Below are 19,435 nucleotides of genomic sequence, written 5' to 3' on the forward strand. Positions count from 1 at the left end.
ACACCATCCAACATAACTGACTTTCCCAAGAACCCTTAAAGTTTCCACTTCACTGTAGTTTTAGCTACGTGGGACGATTAGGGAGATCTGAAGCTTGAAGTGAGTCTAGGCAGTTTATTGAAACCCTGGAACCCCTAACAGAAAGGATGGGGATAGAATGCTTGCCTAGCTTGTTCAGTACCCAGAACTATGTTTAAAAAAGTAAAAATTAAAACTATCCCTGAAACTATTGTATTTTGTAAAGAAAAATCCCGAGACATAAGCAATGTTTATATTTATAAGGCAGAAAAATTGACAGTTACAGGGGTTTTTTTTTTGTACTTTTTTGGGTGATTTTTGATAATGAAGAAGCATTATTTTTGTAACCTGTAACATTCCCTGGAATTGACACCAGGTTCTCACCCATGCAATCTATGCTTTCTCTACTGCTAACTCCATCCTTGAGGTTTTTTTTTTGTTTTTTTTTTTTTTTTTTTTAAAGGCTTGAGTAAGGTTAGGGCACTATCTGGAGTTAAAATTGGCTTGATTCAGACCTGGCTGAACTTGTCACTAAATGTATGATACTAGAAAGGTTGCTTTCCCTCCAGGATTTTCTTTGAGGGTTAAATAAGACATGACATAAGTAACTTCCTTCTAGCTTCCGTGTTTAATGCTGTAATAGTTAATATACTATCTCTTCAAATGGATTGAAAATACCACAGATATTTTAAAGTTTATCTATTATTTTATATGTATGGATGTTTGTGTGCACAAGCGTGTGAGTACACGTGCATACCTAATGCCTGTGGAGGGTAGAAGAAGGTGTGGGATCCCCTAGAATTGGAGCTACAGATGATTGTGAGCTACCACGTTTATACTGGAAACCAAGCTCCATCCTTTTTTTTTTTTTTTTTTTTAAAGATTTATTTATTTTATGTATGTGAGTACACTGTTGCTGTCCTCAGACACACCAGAAGAGGGATCAGATCCCATTACAGATGGTTGTGAGCCACCACGTGGTTGCTGGGAATTGAACTCAGGACCTCTGGAAGAGCAGCCAGTGCTCTTAACCATTGAGCCATCTCTCCAGCCCTCTCCATCCTCTTTAAGAGTAGTAAGAGCTCGTATTCCCTGAGCCATCTCTCCAGCCTCTAAACATCAGGAAGATTTTAACTGAACTTCAAAGGTAGTAAACACTTGAACAGTTGAGGCATAGATTAGTTTCAGAAATACATGTGCTATAGAATGGGAATGAGGATTTTCACTGGAGCAAAGCAGTTTGTGGAGGGGGGGGGGAGAGGGAGAGGGGGGAGGAGGAGGAGGAGGGAGAAGGAGAAGGAGGAGAAGGAGGAGGAGGAGGAGGAGGAGGAGGAGAAGGAGAAGGAGGAGGAGGAGGAAGAAGAGGAGGAGGGGGAGGGGGAGGGAGAAGAGGAGGAGGGGAAGGAAGAGGAGGGGGAGGAGGAAGAGGAGGAGGGGGAAGAGGAGGAAGAGGAGAGGAGGAGGAGGAGAGGAGGAGTATTCAGAATGAGTTGTTAGTAGCATTGTGCTGCTTCTAAACTACATTTCCTCCTGATTCAACATGATAAACTTTTGCTCTCTGTGCTTTTAGTAAAGTGTTATCTTTACTCATCAAGCCTGCCATTTTTAAGATGAAAGTATTCAGGGTTTGAAGCTAGTAGTCACTCAGTATGTACCTGAGATGTCATTGTTAACTCTAGGGTTGTATTTATGTGGCATTTTTAGAGAAAATAGCAGCAGAAAAATACTCTCAGCAGCAAGTGACTCCATCATCTTCCTGTGTCTAGTCGAAGACAGTAACAGAGAAATCTGCCTTCTCAATGTTCTGCAGGGTTGTTACAGCAGGTTTAATGAAGAGCACTAATCGACATCAAATAGCCGGTTAGACGCAAAGCAGGATGTAGCTCTGGATGGCTTGGATTTCTATGTGCCGGTGCTGCCGGGTCTAGATGTTTCCATAAATAGGTTTTTTTAATAAAGGTCTCTGAGTCTTAGCGGGTATCCGGTGTTTCTGATATTCCATTTGCCTCCTCATTTAGTCATGCTTCTTCAGTGAGTACATTGGCTTTTGTTTATTGCTATCTTCCCTGTAGTCAGTCCCTTTGAGGTGTAGCAGTTCATGAATGTTCATATTGAAAATGGTTCAGTCAAGTCCAAGTGGATCAAGGACCTCCATATAAAACCAGATACACTGAAAGGAATAGAACAGAGAGTGGGGAAGAGCCTCGAACACATGGGCACAGGGGATGATTTACTGAACAGAACACCAATGGCTTATGCTCTAAAATCAAGAATGGACAAATGGGACCTATAAAATTGCAAGGCTTCCATAAGACAAAAGACACTGTCAATAGGACAGAATGACAACCAACAGATTGGGAAAAGATCCAATAGAGGGCTAATATCCAATATATACAAAGAACTCAAGTAGTTAGACTCCAGAGATTCAAATAACCCTATTAAAAATGGGGTATAGAGCTAAACAAAGAATTCTCAACTGAGGAATACCAAATGGCTGAGAAGCACCTAAAGAAATGTTCAACATTCTTAGTGATCAGGGAAATGCAAATCAAAACAACCCTGAGATTCCACCTCACACCAGTCATAATGGCTAAGATAAAAAACTCAGGTGACAGCAGATTCTGGCAAGGATGTTGAAACAGAGGAACATTCCTCCATTGTTGGTAGGATTACAAGCTGGTACAACTACTCTGGAAATCAGTCTGGTGGTTCCTCAGAATATTAGACATAGTACTACCCGAGGACCCAGCTATAACACTCCTGGGCATATATCCAAAAGATGCCCCAACATACAACAAAGGCACATGCTCTACTATGTTCATAGCAGCCTTATTTATAATAGCCAGAAGCTGGAAAGAATGCAGATGTCCTTCAACAGAGGAATGGATGCAGAAAATGTGGTACATCTACACAATGGAATACTACACAACTATTAAAAACAATGACTTCATGAAATTCTTAGGCAAATGGATGGAACTAGAAAATAACATCCTTAGTGGGATAACCCAATCACAAAAGAACACTCATGGTATGCACTCACTGATAAGTGAATATTAGCCCAAAAGCTTGGACTATCCAAGATACAATTCACAGACCACATGAAGCTCAAGAAGAAGGAAGACCAAAATGTAGATGCTTCAGTCCTTATTAGAAGGGGGAACAAAATACTTACAAGAGGAAATACAGGGACAAAGAGTGAAGCAGAGACTGAAGCAAAGGCCATCCAGAGACTGCCCCACCTGGGGATCCATCCTATATGCAGCCACCAAATCTAGTCACTATTGCTGATGCCAAGAGGTACATGCTGACAGGAGCCTGATATGCGTGTCTCCTGAGAGGGTCTGTCAGAACTTTTACTGATATGGAGTAAGATGCTTGCAGCTAACCATCAGACAAAAGGGGACCCCGATGGAGGAGCTAGAAAAAGGACTGAAGGGGCCTGAAGGAATTTGCAACCCCATAGGAAGAAAAACAGTATCAACCAACCAGATTCCCCAGAGCTCCCAGGGACTAAACCACCAACCAAAGAGTACTCAGGCTCCAGTCACATATGTAGCAGAGGATGGCCTTGTTGGACATCAGTAGGAGGAAAGGCCCTTGGTCCTGGGAAGGCTTGATGCCCCAGTGTAGGGAAAAGCCAGGGCAGGAAGGTGGGAGTGGGTAGGTGGGCACCCTCATAGAAGCAGGGGAAGGGAGGATGGGATGGGGGTTTCTGGAGGGGAAACAAAGAAAGAAGATAACATTTGAAATGTAAATAAATAAAATATCCAATAAAAAAGAAAATGGTTTAGATAGTTTTTCATGTGGTAGAATATGTGGCTACTTTGGGAAACTACTTTTTGTAACAGCAGCAGGGTCTCAGCTCACAGTTGTGACTCTGAAGGAACAATTGGGCTTTAAAAAAAGCAGTTAAATGGGCAGAAATGGTGATTTTTAACACTGGTTCAGTGCCTTTCAAAACTGTAAGATCTCCCGAGATTGACCCTTCTGAGTTAGTTTCTGTTGTTGTATGTGCTCATCCTCATGTGATGAGCGTTTCCCTCTTCAAGACTTTGAAACAGTAACAGCAGCCAACAAGAACACCCAAGAACACCTTTCTGTGTATTGTCTTCTGGTGAAGCCTTCTACCTTTGTAACCTGCTCAATGTTTTCTCTGTCTCAATAGTGGCTCAAAAACTATACCCCATGCAGGAGAAACTGCGATTTTTTTCCACTTTTTTATTTTTGAGATGGGACTCAGACCGGCTCGAACTGAGAATTCTGCCTTCGTCTGTGGGTTTAGGGATTACAGGAATGCACTATACACTGGTGTTTGAATTTGGATCTTTGCCGAAACCAGCAATCCACATAACTGTGTCTCCCATTAGCCGTTTCATCACAAGGAGAACAATCAATAAAAACAAGGGGTGTGCATGCTGTGCTCCAGACTTTTGAGGGGTGTACTTTCAACATCTCCTGTCTATTTAGTGCCTACCTCTGTGTGTATTTGACATACTCAATATATGGATACAGCCTTGCCCAACTGTCAGCTACTGTATTTGCCTGAGAATGTTTACAGTAGACAAAGGTAAACCATAACCTTTTGTGTATCATGTGTATTAGCATTTTTGATTCATGGTATTTTCTATCATGGTTTGTCAGGATATAACCCACTGTAAGTCAAAGCTGTTCTGTTGTTACGTGAGTCATAGCTTGTTCTGTTTTGAATATATCCTCATATCTAATAAAACATATTTCTTTTATCTAATTAGGTGTATTATTGTCATTCCTGTACCACATTATTTATTGTAAGAGCTAAGTTGAGTGGTATTGTGTTTGCTAAATAATTACGTTGAAGAGGACGAGTACTCTAAGCTCCACGAAGGAAGAGACTATGTCCATTTTATCCACTACTTACTTGTTTCTGTGCATCATCTCGTATGCACCATGCTCACATCAAAAGTGAGTAGCCACGCACAGACATGTAGAAGGAACGAGGTGCTGAGTTCACACCGGGCCACTGGCACTATCGATAGGAGCATTGCTGAGTGTTTGTGGAAGTTGGGTACAAGGAAGGAGAGGGAAGATTCAACTAGATTTTTAAACGTATCTAGGAACTAATAATAATTGTATTCTTAAATACTTATTTTGTGCATGTTATCAGCATGCATTTAGTCTGTAGCAAGTACCAACATTATCACCAAAGATAATAAATTGTAATTGCAGTGTTTTTAAGCTAGCGGGGACTTATGTGCAGAAAGCTCTCGCTTTGAAAGATGCCTGTAATCAGATGTTATCATGGCCTTCCCTTAGATTTTGGTTAGAAGTAAGGTTAAAATATCCAGATGTACTGTAGTCAGAACATTGAGACTCAGACATGAAGTAAAACACTCAGGGCTTTATCCTAAGGATGTCATTCTTGAAAATGATGTGGGGCGGACATTGTGAGAGTTTTAAGTGATCTATAGCACAGGTCTATCCTAACTAGCAAGATAGACTGCAACAGAGAAGCTTTCAGATTTTGCTTTTAACTGGCTTCTGTGGCTTGATCAGCTTGTCCTTAGGAATACTGAACACTGAAGTTGAAGATCTGTGGAGTAATCCCCTCCACCCAGTTTTGCTCTTAGGAGTTTTCTTTTCTCAGAACATTTTTTGATTAGAATACAAAGGTTATATGTCTGTGTTATGCTAAAATGGCTTTCTAAAAGATGGAGAGAAGATAGCTTTTTGCTGTCTGTTCTCTTTTTTTCTCTCTCTTTCTTCAGACAGTCTGATGCAGCTAATACAGTCTCAAAGTGGCTATATAGCCATGGGTTACTGTGAACTTCTAATTTTCCATCTCGACCGCACCTGGTTTATGCTGTGGTAGGGATCCAACCCAGGTTTTTCTGCATGCTAGGCAAGCCCTCTACCAGCCAAGCCACATCTCCCAGGTCCCCCTCCAACTTTCATATTTATAAACTAAATCTTTCTCTTCTACATTTTTTCTCCATAACCTTAATGAAATTTGGAAGGGGAAATAGCTGACTTTTAGAGAGAGAAACTTCTTTGAAGGCAGGTGAACAAAATTTGGTATTTTTCTCTCCAGGAAGTATTGCCAGAGTAGTTATTTCTTCTCCTTTGATGTATATATATATGTTACTCATATATGTCTTTTTTAAATTCTGAAAGAAGTCTTATAGGCTACTTTGAAGTCATAATCAGGAAATATGAATATTTGAGGAGATAAACTTGTGGATGAACTTAATCAGTTTAAATTCTTATGACTGTTGGCAGCATGCCTTGAATGATAATGTCGGCTGGATCTGCACATTTCCATGTTTTAATGGCCAAACCCTTGGTGTTTAATGAAGGCACATTTATCTGAGGGCACAGTACTTTGTACCCAATTCTGATAGTCATGTGATAGTTTTTAAAATTGATTTCTTTAGTCATTTAAGGTTGATGGTTAATCACTTGCTAGGTTCAGAGCCCTCTGGGCCTGTAGGAGATGGTGGATAAGATCTCCAGTTAGGGTGTAAAGACCCTGCTGGCTGGGAAGGGGATGCATGCTCCGTAGGGGAGATGCTTTCTTTGAGCTGAAGGTGGCTTCACTTTCACCTCCTCCAGCCCTCACCAAACACCCATGTTAGGATGTACTAACATGTATTAGGGTTGGCTCCCTGGAAGACTAGTTTGAGTGCTTACAGAACACCAGTAATGCTTGTAGAAGGTTGGCTTAGAAATTGTTTAAGTAGGTCACTCACATCAAAAGTTTAATCTCAGCATCGGTTGTTTCCAGTGATCTATGGTTAAGAATTGCTGAAGAAGAACATGATTCTGGTGAGCTGTGAATACAAGGTTTTTGATTAAATAGAAGGCATATTGTCAAAAGTTTAATGAATATTTGAATATAGACTGTGGTGCTTTTTAATCTGTAAATGTAACAAAAATAACTTCCAATAAATTCACTATAGGCACATTGTTTCTCAGATCATTATGGTAATACTCCAAATACAGGGCATGAGGTAATGAGGTGTGCAGTTTAGGGTCAGGAATGCCGCCTGCCCTGGGACTGGCTGGACCAGGGCTGTGGCAAAGTAACTCTGTAGCAGGAAAACCCGTCCCCTTGTACACTGTGGTTGTTTCTTCAAGGCTCCCTTTAGAAAACATAAAATACGAATAAGGAATTATCAAAGCATCTGCTATTTGACTGTTGCAATTTTTAGACCAGAATGAAATATTCTAAGGAGCTAACAGTATATAAAAGATGCTAACTACAGAATCATTTACAAATGGAATATTTTAAAATTTTGAATAACTTAACTCTGCTCTAGTTTTCTCTTATTTGTAAAGTGGAGGTGGTACAGATTGATCATCTCTATTCTAAAGTTTTCCAAAAGCTGAAACCTTTTGAGGGCTAAAATAACGCTTCAAATGAAAAAAGCCACACCTCACTTCATGTGATGGGCTGTCATCAAAATGCAGGTGCAATAAGAGTTTTGTACAAAATTACCTATAGGATATGTGTAACGTGTATATGAAAAGTGAATAAATTTTTTAAAATTAAGACTTATACCCTATTTCTAAGAAATACTTTATCATGTATTTGCAGATATAAATAATAAAGTGTGAAATCTGAGATACTTCTGGCAATTTTGTAGTAGTATCTTCATACAGCTGTTACGAGGAACAAATGGAGTAATTAATATATATATATATACACACACATATATATACATACACACACATATATACATACATATACATATACATACATACGTGTGTGTGTGTGTGTGTGTGTGGCCTAGCATGGTGTCTGGAATATGTAAGACCTTCAGATTTGGCTGCTACTGCAGGCATATTTTATTATTTTGATGCATGTAATCCTTTTTCTAGGTATTTAATTTCGATATTATACTAGACAGTGTATTTGATTTTGTAGAGATTTACAGATGTTGCTCTCACCTATAGCCACTTGCTGACAGCCTCGGTCAACTCCATTTTTTTTAAAGATTGTTTAGAAATTTCAATTATGTGTATGCATATATATGTCTGGTGTCCATGGAGGCCAGAGGCCTTGGGTTCCCTGGAATTAGAGTTAGGAGATTGGGAGTTGCTTGTCATGGGTACTGGAAGCAGAACTCCAACATCTGTAAAAGCAGTATGTACTGAGCAAGCCCTGTAGCCCCTCCACCATGTTCTTTGGTATTGTAGTTGATGACGAGCCCTTGGCCTGTGTTTCCCAAGCTGTTTGCAGACAAAGTTCAAAAGATAGCAGGAAGCATGTTCTGAGCACCAGAGAGAAAGGTCTTGGTTATAAGGGTAATTCCAGGGTACACGTGCTGACCTCATGCAGCATGGTGGCCCTGGTGGCAAGTTGCTTGAGGATGAGACCTTCATCCTGAAGCATATAGGGCCGGTATTGTATTGTATTGTGTTATGGCAAGCTCGAGACCAAGCACAAATGGCTCCTGGTTTTTCTTGTACCTACATTCCAAGCCTGCGAGGTCAGACGGCTTTCATGTTGTGGTCTTAGGGAAGGTGAAAGACGGCATGAACGTTGTGGAAGCCGTGAAGTGCTTTGAGTCCAGGAATGGCGAGAGGAACAGGAAGCTCACTGGTGCTGGCAGTGGGCAGTCTGATATTGGGTCGTGTATGCATCCTAACAGCAGACTGTTCTTCCATAGCTCAGGAGAGCACCCCTTGACCCCATTTGTCCACTGTACCTCACAGCCTTTGCGTTCTCTCCGCAGCTCTTTGAGCTTCTCAAATGTTTTCCTCATTTTCCTCCAAGTATATCTAGGTTGTGAGTTAAGTTTATAATTACGAATAAAAATAAGATAAAAAGAGGCAAGTAAAGAATTGTGGGTTCTGTTCACAGGGAACTTGTAAGTCATTTCATAGTTGCATTAGTATTTAATCCCGTGTCAAGTACTTAATCTTTAAAATAGGAGGAGAGGTTTATTTGGGTTCATGGTTTCAGAGATTCCAATCACAGTTTCTGGACCTGTAGAGAAAATAAACCCCTCAAAGTCAGCCTCTCGTGCTCTTCTTCCAAATAGGTCCTGTTGCATAATAGCCCACTGAATATGAAGTTGCCAGCGGATTAACCTCCCCGTGATCCAGTTACTGCTCAGTGGAAGACAGCAAGGCTTCAACACACAGGGCTTTGGAAGGATACTTTATAGTCTTTCTGTAATGGTGGTAAAGACAGGCTGATGAGGAATAGTTTTAACTATAGATGTATATGTGCTTCTTATTACCATGAGAGTTCTAATACTGGAAAACACTGTTTGGTGTTTGTGAGGGAAAGAGTATAACATTCCCCGAGCATTGAAAGATAGGATTTTGAGGGTTAAGATGATAGAAAGTGACATTTCATGAGAGGACACGTAAGAATAGAAACCAACGTGGAAAAATACAGGTAAGAGAGAGAGCATCACCAGGTTGTAATGGATTCAGTGCAGAGCTGAGGGTTTAATTCATGAGACTGTTTAGTGAAGGCTCTGATCGGATCAGAACTAGTCTTTAGGGAGATTGAATAACTAGCAGAGTGGTGTGGTGAAGTGGACAGGTAAGGAAGACTCAGCATTCCCTTATTCATCGAAGAGGACAGTTGCTGGATTGGGGACTATTGAATATTTATCTGGCATATACCAGAGGCCCTGGTGTGATGTTTTGGGCTATAAAGAAGATGGAGATCAATGTGGCAGTTGCGGCAATGAAGATAGGTTGAATGTGAAGTTACTACAGAGGCGGACTGGTAACTTTACGTATTGGGTAAGAAAGAGGGAGACGTTAAAGAAGGCCTTTGGGTTTTAAACCTGGGTGTCCTGGAGACTTGCTGCACTTAATAATCTTAATGAACACTGGGGAATGAACATTAGTATTCCTTAGTGGACGTGCACATAGTACTTTGCCTTTGACCGAATTGCCAGTTAAAACATTGTCTTGGTGCTGTTGGAATTGTGCAACTGGAACTTGAGAGAGTGGGTGGCTGGAAAAGTTAAGGATATAAGTTTGTAACTTGTATGCATAGGTGCGGTAGACTTGACCATGGAGGCTGGTATTTGAGTTTATGGGAGAGATCGTGTGCTGGTAGGTCTGGAGTTGGAGAGTTTATTTTAGGTCATCTTCCTCCCTCCTCCTCCCTCCCTCCCTCCCCCTCCTCCCTCCCCTCCCTCTCCTCTCCTCTCCTCTCCCCTCTCCTCTCCCCTCCTCTCCTCTCCCCTCCCCTCCCACTCCTCTCCTCTCCTCTCCTCTCCCCTCCTCTCCCCTCCCCTCCCCTCCCCTCCCCTCCTCCCTCTCCCCTCCCCTCCCCTCCCCCCCCCTCTCCTCTCCTCTCCTCTCCTCTCCTCTCCTCTCCTCTCCTTTCTTTTCTTTTCTTTTCTTTTCTTTTTTTTTGAAACAGGGTCTCTTGTCGTACTCCTGGGGCGTCCTGGAACTTGCCGTGCAGAGTAGGCTAGCTTCAAACTAACAGAGATCACCTGTCTCTCTGAAGGCGGTGGGTTGTGACGAATAATATATTTCACTTTCTGACTGGTTTTTATAGTGCAACTCCCACACTTGTTTGGATTTTTGACTTTCAAGTTGAGGTCCTAAAATGCTAGCTAGGGCACATGTCACCGTGTGTCAGGTGTTTATAACTCAAAGCCTTGAGTGTGGTGCCTCCCAAACTGTGTAAACAGCATGCCTGTATTCTCCTACAGCAGCCACAGTCCTGCTCATAAGACTGACACAACATTAAAACGCCCTTTCAGAACTAGTGCACGTTTTATTTGCTACATCTTGAATGTAGTTATAAACAGCAGTAGCACCATGAGACTGCTGAAAAACAGTCTCTTGGCCCTGTGTCATATCCTCTCACTTAACTATACCCTGCCTCCTGTTTCTACTCTGTGTAAGCAACCATTTTCTTAATTCTTAGGTTTTCCTCATGCCTCCTGAGATCTCCATCATGCTTATGTGCATGTATAAATATGTTTATATATACATATATGTATACTTACAATACTTACTATGTTAAATTATGTTTATTTTGTTTAGATCTCCGTATATATGAGTATAAGCATGTGCATTTCATGTCATGTGTGTAGTAATTATGTCAAAAATGGAAATTAAACCAGGAGTCACTGACTTGGATTTTATAGTCTGTGAGACAGAGATTTGGGTAAACAAGCTACAATTCTAGTTGCCTGAGAAACTACAGGATGCTTATAGGAGGCAGAAGCAGGAAAATCTTGGGCTGCATAGTGAGGTTCTGTTTCAGATGCGAAGGAATCTCCAAGTGGGGCAAATAAAATCTGTCTTTAATAAAATCATTTTATTATTACAGATATTTGGACAAAATTTGTTAATGAGTGACGTTTGGTCTCACTTTGGGGAAGATGGCCCTGTTTCAGCAGATAGAGGTAGAGGAAGAGTTTGGTAGGTTATGTAGACATGAATGGAATAGGACGCACTTGGGAAGTAGTCTAATAACCTGGGCGTGGCATTAGATGGACACGATGCTAACTCGAATGTGAGAAGAAATCGGGCTGTATTTTGGGGATGATTGAAAACATCTACAAGTTATTTGGCATAGTTTTTAGTGGTAGTATCTGCAGAAAATGTGTTATTTAAAAACTTCAACTGACTAGATATACTTCTCTGCTATGGTTGTGATGAGACATATGGGGACAGGGTGGTTAGTAGGGTAAGTAGGTGAGAAAACGGTGTTAGGTGCTTATGAGTTGAAAGGACACCATCTTAGTTTGGATTTCCATTTCAGTGATTAAACAACAATAGCAAGAACACCACCACCCTACAACCAAAAGCAACGTGTAAAAGAAAGGATTCCTTCCAGTTACACTTTCGCATTATGTGTGTGCATGTATAAAGGGAAGTCAGGGCAGGAACTCAAGGCAGGAACCTGGAGGCAGGAGCTGCTGCAGCGACCACCCAGGGACACTGCTGCCGGCTTGCTCCTCGTGTCTTGCTCAGTTTGTTTTACACACCCAGGGCCACTTGTGCAAGTATAGCATGACCCATGGCGTTCTGGGCCCTTCCACATGAACCATTAATCAAGAAAACAGCAGGCTTGCCTGCAGGTCAGTCTCACTGAGGACTTTCCTCAGTTGAGATTCCTCGTCTCAGATGCTAACTTGTGTTGAGTTGATCTCTGACATTTCCTTACCAAAGAGCAAGGAGAAGCCAGCAACCCAGCTCTGGAAGACAGGCAAGGGAACTCACAAGAGTTTAAGGCCAGCATGGTCTTGGTAGCAAACTCTAGGACAGCCAGAGGTACCTGATAAAACCCCATCTTTCAGCCAGTCAGACAGACAGACAAAGAAGGAAGGAAAGAAGGCAGGCAGGCAGGCAGGCCAGTTTATTTTTCCAGTTAAAAAATATAAGCAGTCTTTCTAGTGATTAAAAAGATGGAAATGCAATAGTACAGTTTTGGTGAAAGTAAGATGAAAAAAAAGTATATATTGGTAAAAATTGTAGCATCCAAAATATGATATTGACTTGCTTGGTGAACCCTAATTTACAGTTCTTAGAAAGCTCTAGATTCAGTCTGATCTGTTGGGTAATAAGCGGTGCATTCCTTCTGTTCTGACACCAATTTTGGCAATGAAGTTTGAGTGTGTTCATTAAGATGGTAAGAATACCTCTTAGTTTCTTTTTGGAAAAAAATACACTGAGTCATTCAGAATGCATGATTTTCATTATAGTCACTTATTGTTTTAAAATTTAAAATTATTTGTGAATAGTAATAATCAGAGAGTCCAGGATTCGTGAGAAATTGACGCGTTTCTGGTTGTGATATATCCTTTTGGAATTACTTGTCAGCATTTGCCAGTGTATCTCTAGTCGTTATAAATAGAACAGTAGGTTTTGTTTTTTTTTTCATAGATTTTGAAGGAGAAACGTGCTTTCAATTTTTAATTTTTCTTCCGTCTTGACTTTTTTCGTGATACACAATTCACTCTTAGAGTGTAGAAGTGCCCCTTTATCATCCTCCGGGGTTGCCTGACAGTCCGTTGCATGGAGACGTCCCAGTCTGTGTCTCTGCCCTCCCCATCTCTCTCTTACCAGGGCTGGAGGATGCTGCATTACAGCTTTGCCTCTCTACAGCACTTGGGTGTTGAAAATGCGTTATCTCTTTTGCTCAGAGTGATCTGTAGAGTTAATGAAAAGAATGAAGGCAAGTGTTGGGAACTGAGTGAAGAAAGGTAACCTCTGGATTCTCTGTGTAAGAGGTGCGGCTAGTGGCTGGGGGCGGGGATACATTTCCTAATACGGCCATTCAAGGCCTTACGTGGGGAAAGACATCCAAGCTGCCTTGGCTGGAAAGGTGGCTGAGCTGAAAAACTGGAACAGTGAGTGCAGAGGTCCTGCAGGACTAAGGAGGGGTTGCAGTGTGAATGGGAGAACCTTCCAGACTACAGGACTGTGGTCCAGGCACACAGGTAGATGTGGAGCACCATACTGGCCACGCAGAGATTTTAAATAGAAAAGAGTTCACTCAGAATTCGGAGAAGAGCCCTTCATTTGCATGACAGGAAGGGGGAGTTTGAGCAGAAGCAGTTGGAAGGCCTAGGAGCCTGGGCTGCAGGAATGGCTGTGGAGAGGAGACAGATTCAGGAGGTTCTGTAGGTTGAACTTCAGGATTTACTGATGACGTAGGTTGGGGATTCGAGGGAGAGGTGAGCTTTTCACTTTGAAAATGTGGCTCTGTAGCTGTAAAAGGCAGACCTTAATTTATGAGCAGTTCGCTCTGTGATTTCGGAAGTGTTGGCTGAAGCTAGTGTTCTGCAGCGTTGTACTAGACGGGAGAGCCGGCCGGCCCTGGGTTCTCTGCTGTGCACTCCCCACGACTGAACCGTAGCCTGTGGGAAGAGGCCCTGGCGCTCTCACCGCGTCGCTCTTCAAACTTACATTTTACTTTCTGTACAAGGGTATCTTGCCTGAATGTATTTCTGGGTCTCATGTGTACGCAGTGCCTGCAGAGACCAGAAGAGGGTGTCTGTCTTCTGGAACTGGAGTTAGAGCTGGCTGTGAGCCCACCTGAGTTTGGGTTCTCAGTAAGGATAGCCAGTGCCCTTACCTCTGAGCTATCTCTTTTGCCCCTACTTCGTCTTCCTTATGTCCTTTCCTGGCTCCCATGTGGGAGCACCTGCCCAGGTCTCACAAGCTATTTTTTTAGTCTTCGTTCTGCATTCTCTCTCCTGTGCTGCTCTTGCCAGGATGCACAGAGGCAGCTGCATCAGAAGGAACAGGGCTAGGCCGTACAGCCTAAAACTGGATTTCAGGTCTAGAAGTGCCTGGGGCTGTAGAGATTTGGATGGAGTCTAAGACACACAGACACACACAGACACACACAGACACACACACACACACACACACACACACACACACACACACACACACACACACACACACAGACACACACACAGACACACACAGACACACAGACATACACAGACACACACACACAGACACACACAGACAGATACACAGACAGACAGACACACTTTGGTAGGTGTGCACATATACATACAATAAGTAAATAGATGTAATAGAAACCTTTAATGCAATTACCACTTTTTATTTTTACCAGATTAGTTTTTATAGGTCACATCACGTTACAGTGACTCTCCAAAAGTCTGATTTCCTTTGTCCAGACTTTACTTCAGTACCATCCCTGTTTCCTTGTTGTCTGATACCCAGGGACGGAATGGGCCTTTCTCTTATGGAAGAGCCTGCTCCATCCTACTGTCTCTCACTCATGCATTGTGGTAGCATGCATGTTACCCTATTAATTTGCCTGCTCCTGAAGTCCACCAGGTAACAGCAAAAATGACACAAACTTGCGTTTGCTACTAAAGGTTAAGGTTTCAGAGTAGATGACACATAACCTCTAAGGGTGGCTGTCAGGCCGAAGTGCGGGACTTCAGTGACGTGGTGAAATTCTAGAGGATGCCCAGGACATATGCTGTTAAGTAGCTGTTTGAATTAGTGGCAGAGAGTGTTTGAGAGACTGAGACAACAGATGTTCACAAGGTGGGTTGTTTTCAGTTTGTCTTGCAGGACAAAGGTCTGAAATCCAGATGACCCGTGTGCCACACTCCCTCTTAAGAATAGAGGGTTTTTGAGTCTTTGGTAGACACAGGCTTATATATTTGACTTCAGTCATTGGCTCTGTGTTCTTCTGCCCTTTTCTTTTGCATCTGTGTCTTCCATATTATAAAGGACACTTGACTTTGGATTTCGAGTCAACTGAGTCCAATATGATTTCATTTTAAGATACTCATATTTATAAGACATCCTTTTCCGGAATATGTAAGAGTCACTGGGACTGTGAATTCAGACTTGAATATTATTTGGAAGCTGGCATTCAGCTCACTGTACTGATCAAACCCTATGAAGTCCTTACAGAAACCCCGGAAACCCAAGGGAATGGTAGAATGGGAGTTCAGTGACAGTGACAGCTTAATGTACGTGTGTTGGTTTTTAAAACCCAGTCATCCTGGAAGGAACTTTCCTTTTGAGGTATGTGAAATCATATCGGACTCAGTTGACTCGAAATCCAAAGTCAAGTGTCCTTTATACTATGGAAGACATGTTCAGAGTAGTTCTCCCAACCCAGCTTGAAGGTCTTAGAAAACTTTGGTCAAAATCAGTTGGTATAATTCCTTAGTTTATTGGTACTTTGGAGTAGTAGAGTCAACTATACATTACATGGAAACTTTCCTTTCAATGTTCAATAATTACTTCAAGCATGATTAAGGCCATTAAAAAATAACCTTTTATATATGTTTGAGTTTCAGTTATTTGCATATGACCTACACTTTAATTACACATCGTTTGCATTTTATAGCAAGGGCTTCCTGAGGTACCTCATCAGTACAAAGTTTTTACGAGTAAGAAAGTTAGTAATATAGGGTCTCTAGCCAGCTCCAGCAAACCGTGTCCTGTTCCCTGATTCCCTTTGCTTTGCTGAAAACTGTTAGATTACATTTCTAAAGCTAGCCACCAAGATCTGTTCCCTTGTTTGGCCACTTCCTCCTCCTGGGCTGACTACCAAGGTCCAGCTGTCAAAATGTTGAAGTCCAGCAGTCAGAAGTCTCCTTTGGCTCACCTAATTAGCATGCCCAGTTAAAATTAAACTCCTCATCCTAACACTTTTATAAATGGCCATTTCTTATATGACACATCTGTCCCCACCAGGACAAATACCTCTCACCCTTCCCTCCCCCCCCCCTTTTTTTTTTGGTTCTTTTTTTCCAGAGCTGGGGACTGAACCCAGGGCCTTGCGCTTCCTAGGCAAGCGCTCTACCACTGAGCTAAATCCCCAATCCCCCTCCCCCCCCTTTTTAAAATTTCCGTCTCCCTCTTCTTCTGTCTCCTGTCTTTGTCTCTTATTCCTTGTCCTTTGTTCTTTCAAGTAAGATAATGAAAACTGGAGTTGTGAGTGATACAAAGAAAATTCAGGCCAAAAAACGGATGACTAAATACAGTATTTGCCAAAACTAAAATTAATAGTATGACTGTAAGCTTTAAAATATACCTTCGAGGGACCCGGAAAGTGGCTTAGCAAAGAGCTTGTGAATCAAGCCCAGGGACCTGGATTCCGATCTCCAACCCTCATGTAACAATCTGGTAGGATGGCATCTAGTTGTAATCACTGGGGAAACAGATACAGGAGGGTCCCTCAGGCCAGCTGCTGTAGCCTCATTGTTGAGCTGTTGGTTCTATGAGAGAACTTGTCTCAGAAATAGGATGGAGAGCCATTGAGGAAGATTGATCCGGCCTGTCTCCCTCCCTCCCTCCCTCCCTCCCTCCCTCCTTCCCTCCTTCCTTCTCTATGTCTCTCCCACACCCCTCCCACACATAGTAGTTTAGAGTTTAAATTTTCATGAATGCTGAAACTAGACAATGCAGCCTTACATAAAGAATATGGTATCAAATGTTAACGTCTCTGTTTCCTGGTTCTTTGTCCGAAGGTAAATGATGTAATGACTCACATCTCTCTTTACTCTTTTGCTTGGGTGAGCTGGGCACGACCAGATGTTCCTCTGTGGGTGGAAGTACCAATTAGGTAAAATTACACGTATTGCTTAATAGTTGATAGCCAGTATTAAAAACTTGTCAACAGTGTTAATCTCTTCGTTGTGTGGCTTAAAAAAAAAATAAGGTCTCACTCTGAATCTTAGGTTGGTTTGGAATTTGGCAGCCTCCTTCCTTCATCCCTGGGATTTCGGTTATGTGTCACTGTAGCACCTGCGCATGCACACACACACACACACACACACACACACACACACACACACACACACACACACACACACACACCAAGAGGCATGTTTGGGCCAGCATCCTGCTTTATACCCCAGCTGACTTGGAAAATCTTACCGTGTTGTGTGTTGAGGTCACTAGATAATATCTGGTGGGACCACTGTGGTAAATCTGGTTTGTCAGCGACAGGATGACCTTGTATCGTACTTCACTACATTTAAAGTATCTCTTGTGAGTGGCACACAGGTTGGAAGATCTAATCTGTGTACATTGAATGTAGACATTCAATGACAGGACAGGATTTATGCTTGCTGTTTTGCTGTTTTCATATCTTTTTTATATCTTCATTCTTCCATGTAGTTTTCTTTCCTACATTTAGTCTTAGCTTAATGGCCCAGGGGCATTGCAACTCTTCTAGTAGATATTTTCTAGTGTATACCATTTAAAATGTTCTTTTCTCAAAAAGAAAAAAAAACCCTTACTGCTTTAAAATTTTATAAATTCATATAATGTATTTTGTTCACATTCGTCCCTCCACGCCTTCCGTTTTCTCCCACACCACCACCGCCTCTCCCTCCCATCTTCATGTGCTTTTTTTTTTTTTTTTTTTTTTCTGGAGCTGGGGACGGAACCCAGAGCCTTGCGCTTGCTAGGCAAGTGCTCTACCACTGAGCTAAATCCCCAACCCTGCTTTTTTTGTTTTTAAATACTCACTGAGCCCCCTTGGTGCGGCCAGTGTGCTCATGATGGATGCAGTTCCACCCACTGGAGCATGGGCAGCTTTTCAGGGGCTGCGTCCCTAGAGAAGCCTGACTCTTCTCCCAGCAGCCATCTCCTGCCCATAGCCCCATAGCTGGGGATTCTATGAGGCTGTCCCTCGCATGTGTGAACAGCCCCATTGAGTCCTGAGAAATACTTTATTTTTATTTTTTCATTATTTTGTAGTTACTCTAGTGTCTTAGTAAGGGCTTCTGTTTCTATGATAAAACATCATAGCCAAAATCAACCTGGGGAGGAAAGGGCTTATTTCATCTTAGACGTTATAGTCCACCATCCCGAGAAGTCAGGACAGAAGCCTGGAAGCAGGAACTAACTACACAGAGGCCGTGCAGGAATTCAGCTTACTGGCATGCTCAGCCTGTTTTCTTACATCATCAAGGACAGTAGGCCCTGTAGTAGTACCACCATTGGGCTGGGCCCTCCCACCTCAATCACTAATTAAGGAAATGCCTTGTAGGCTTGCCTATTGGCCAGTCTGGTGGGGACATTTTTCAGTTCTGTCTTCTCAGATGAGTAGTCTGTGTCAAGTTGACCTAAAAACAAGCTAGCATACCTAGGGAGTCTAATTGTTAATGAATGGGTCATTACTAGTTTAATCTCATCACCATGCAAAGTCTTTATTCTTGTATAGCATGTTTTCTATTTCTTCCGTTATTACTGTTTAACAGTGTGCACATCAGATAGTTTTACAATTATTGCTTTATCCAGTTGTCTTTTAGATTAGAAGAAACAAAAGAAAAAGAGAGGTAAACCAAGTCTACGTAAAAGGTCTTTCCTATGTCTGTAGATCCGTACTGCCGTACGTCCTGTTACAGTTTGGCGTCCTTTAACTCACCTGAAAGGGCTTTGTTTTTCGTGCTTCTCATAGGGTAGGTTGTGAACTACACACATGGTCATCTTCAGCTATGAATCTCATGTCAAGGGTCTTTTGTGTATGGTAAATTGCTCCCTTGACCGTTAATATGCCATGAAGCTATGCTGCACTTGTACTTGAAAACAGAGGAAGGTCCCTGCGTCTTAGTGCAGCAGGGCTGGGCTTATCATGTGGAATTAATGATCAAGGTTACGTTTTGCCCTTTTCTCTGAGTGACATCCCGTTCCTGGCAAAATTGTTTCATCTGTACCCCTTGCATGGGGCAGAAAAGACTCAGATGTTACCTTTTATGTTCTTGTTGGTAGAATGTGACCCAAGTTTTGCCGCGCTATATAAAGTGCCATTTGAGGACTCTGACTGTTGTTTTACTTTACATGTCATACTTCCTCATGATAGTAGTACTTGAAGAAGAGACATCAGTGCCCCAGTGGTAGGAAGCATGTCTGGGAGAAGCAGAGAGAGTGAGTCTGGACCGTGGATTCCTCTGAACACTCACAGTTGATGTCTCCTGTAGACGGAGAC

At 42.2% G+C, this 19,435-nt stretch overlaps 1 protein-coding gene across 1 annotated transcript in view; it reads left to right on the plus strand.

The window, feature by feature from the left end:
- Arhgap32 (Rho GTPase activating protein 32) overlaps positions 1–19,435 on the plus strand; it is a 252,554-nt gene that overhangs the window by 54,714 nt on the left and 178,405 nt on the right. The window lies entirely within an intron of this gene.

The sequence above is a fragment of the Rattus rattus genome, chromosome 8 (assembly GCF_011064425.1).
Source record: "Rattus rattus isolate New Zealand chromosome 8, Rrattus_CSIRO_v1, whole genome shotgun sequence".
NCBI lineage: Eukaryota > Metazoa > Chordata > Mammalia > Rodentia > Muridae > Rattus > Rattus rattus.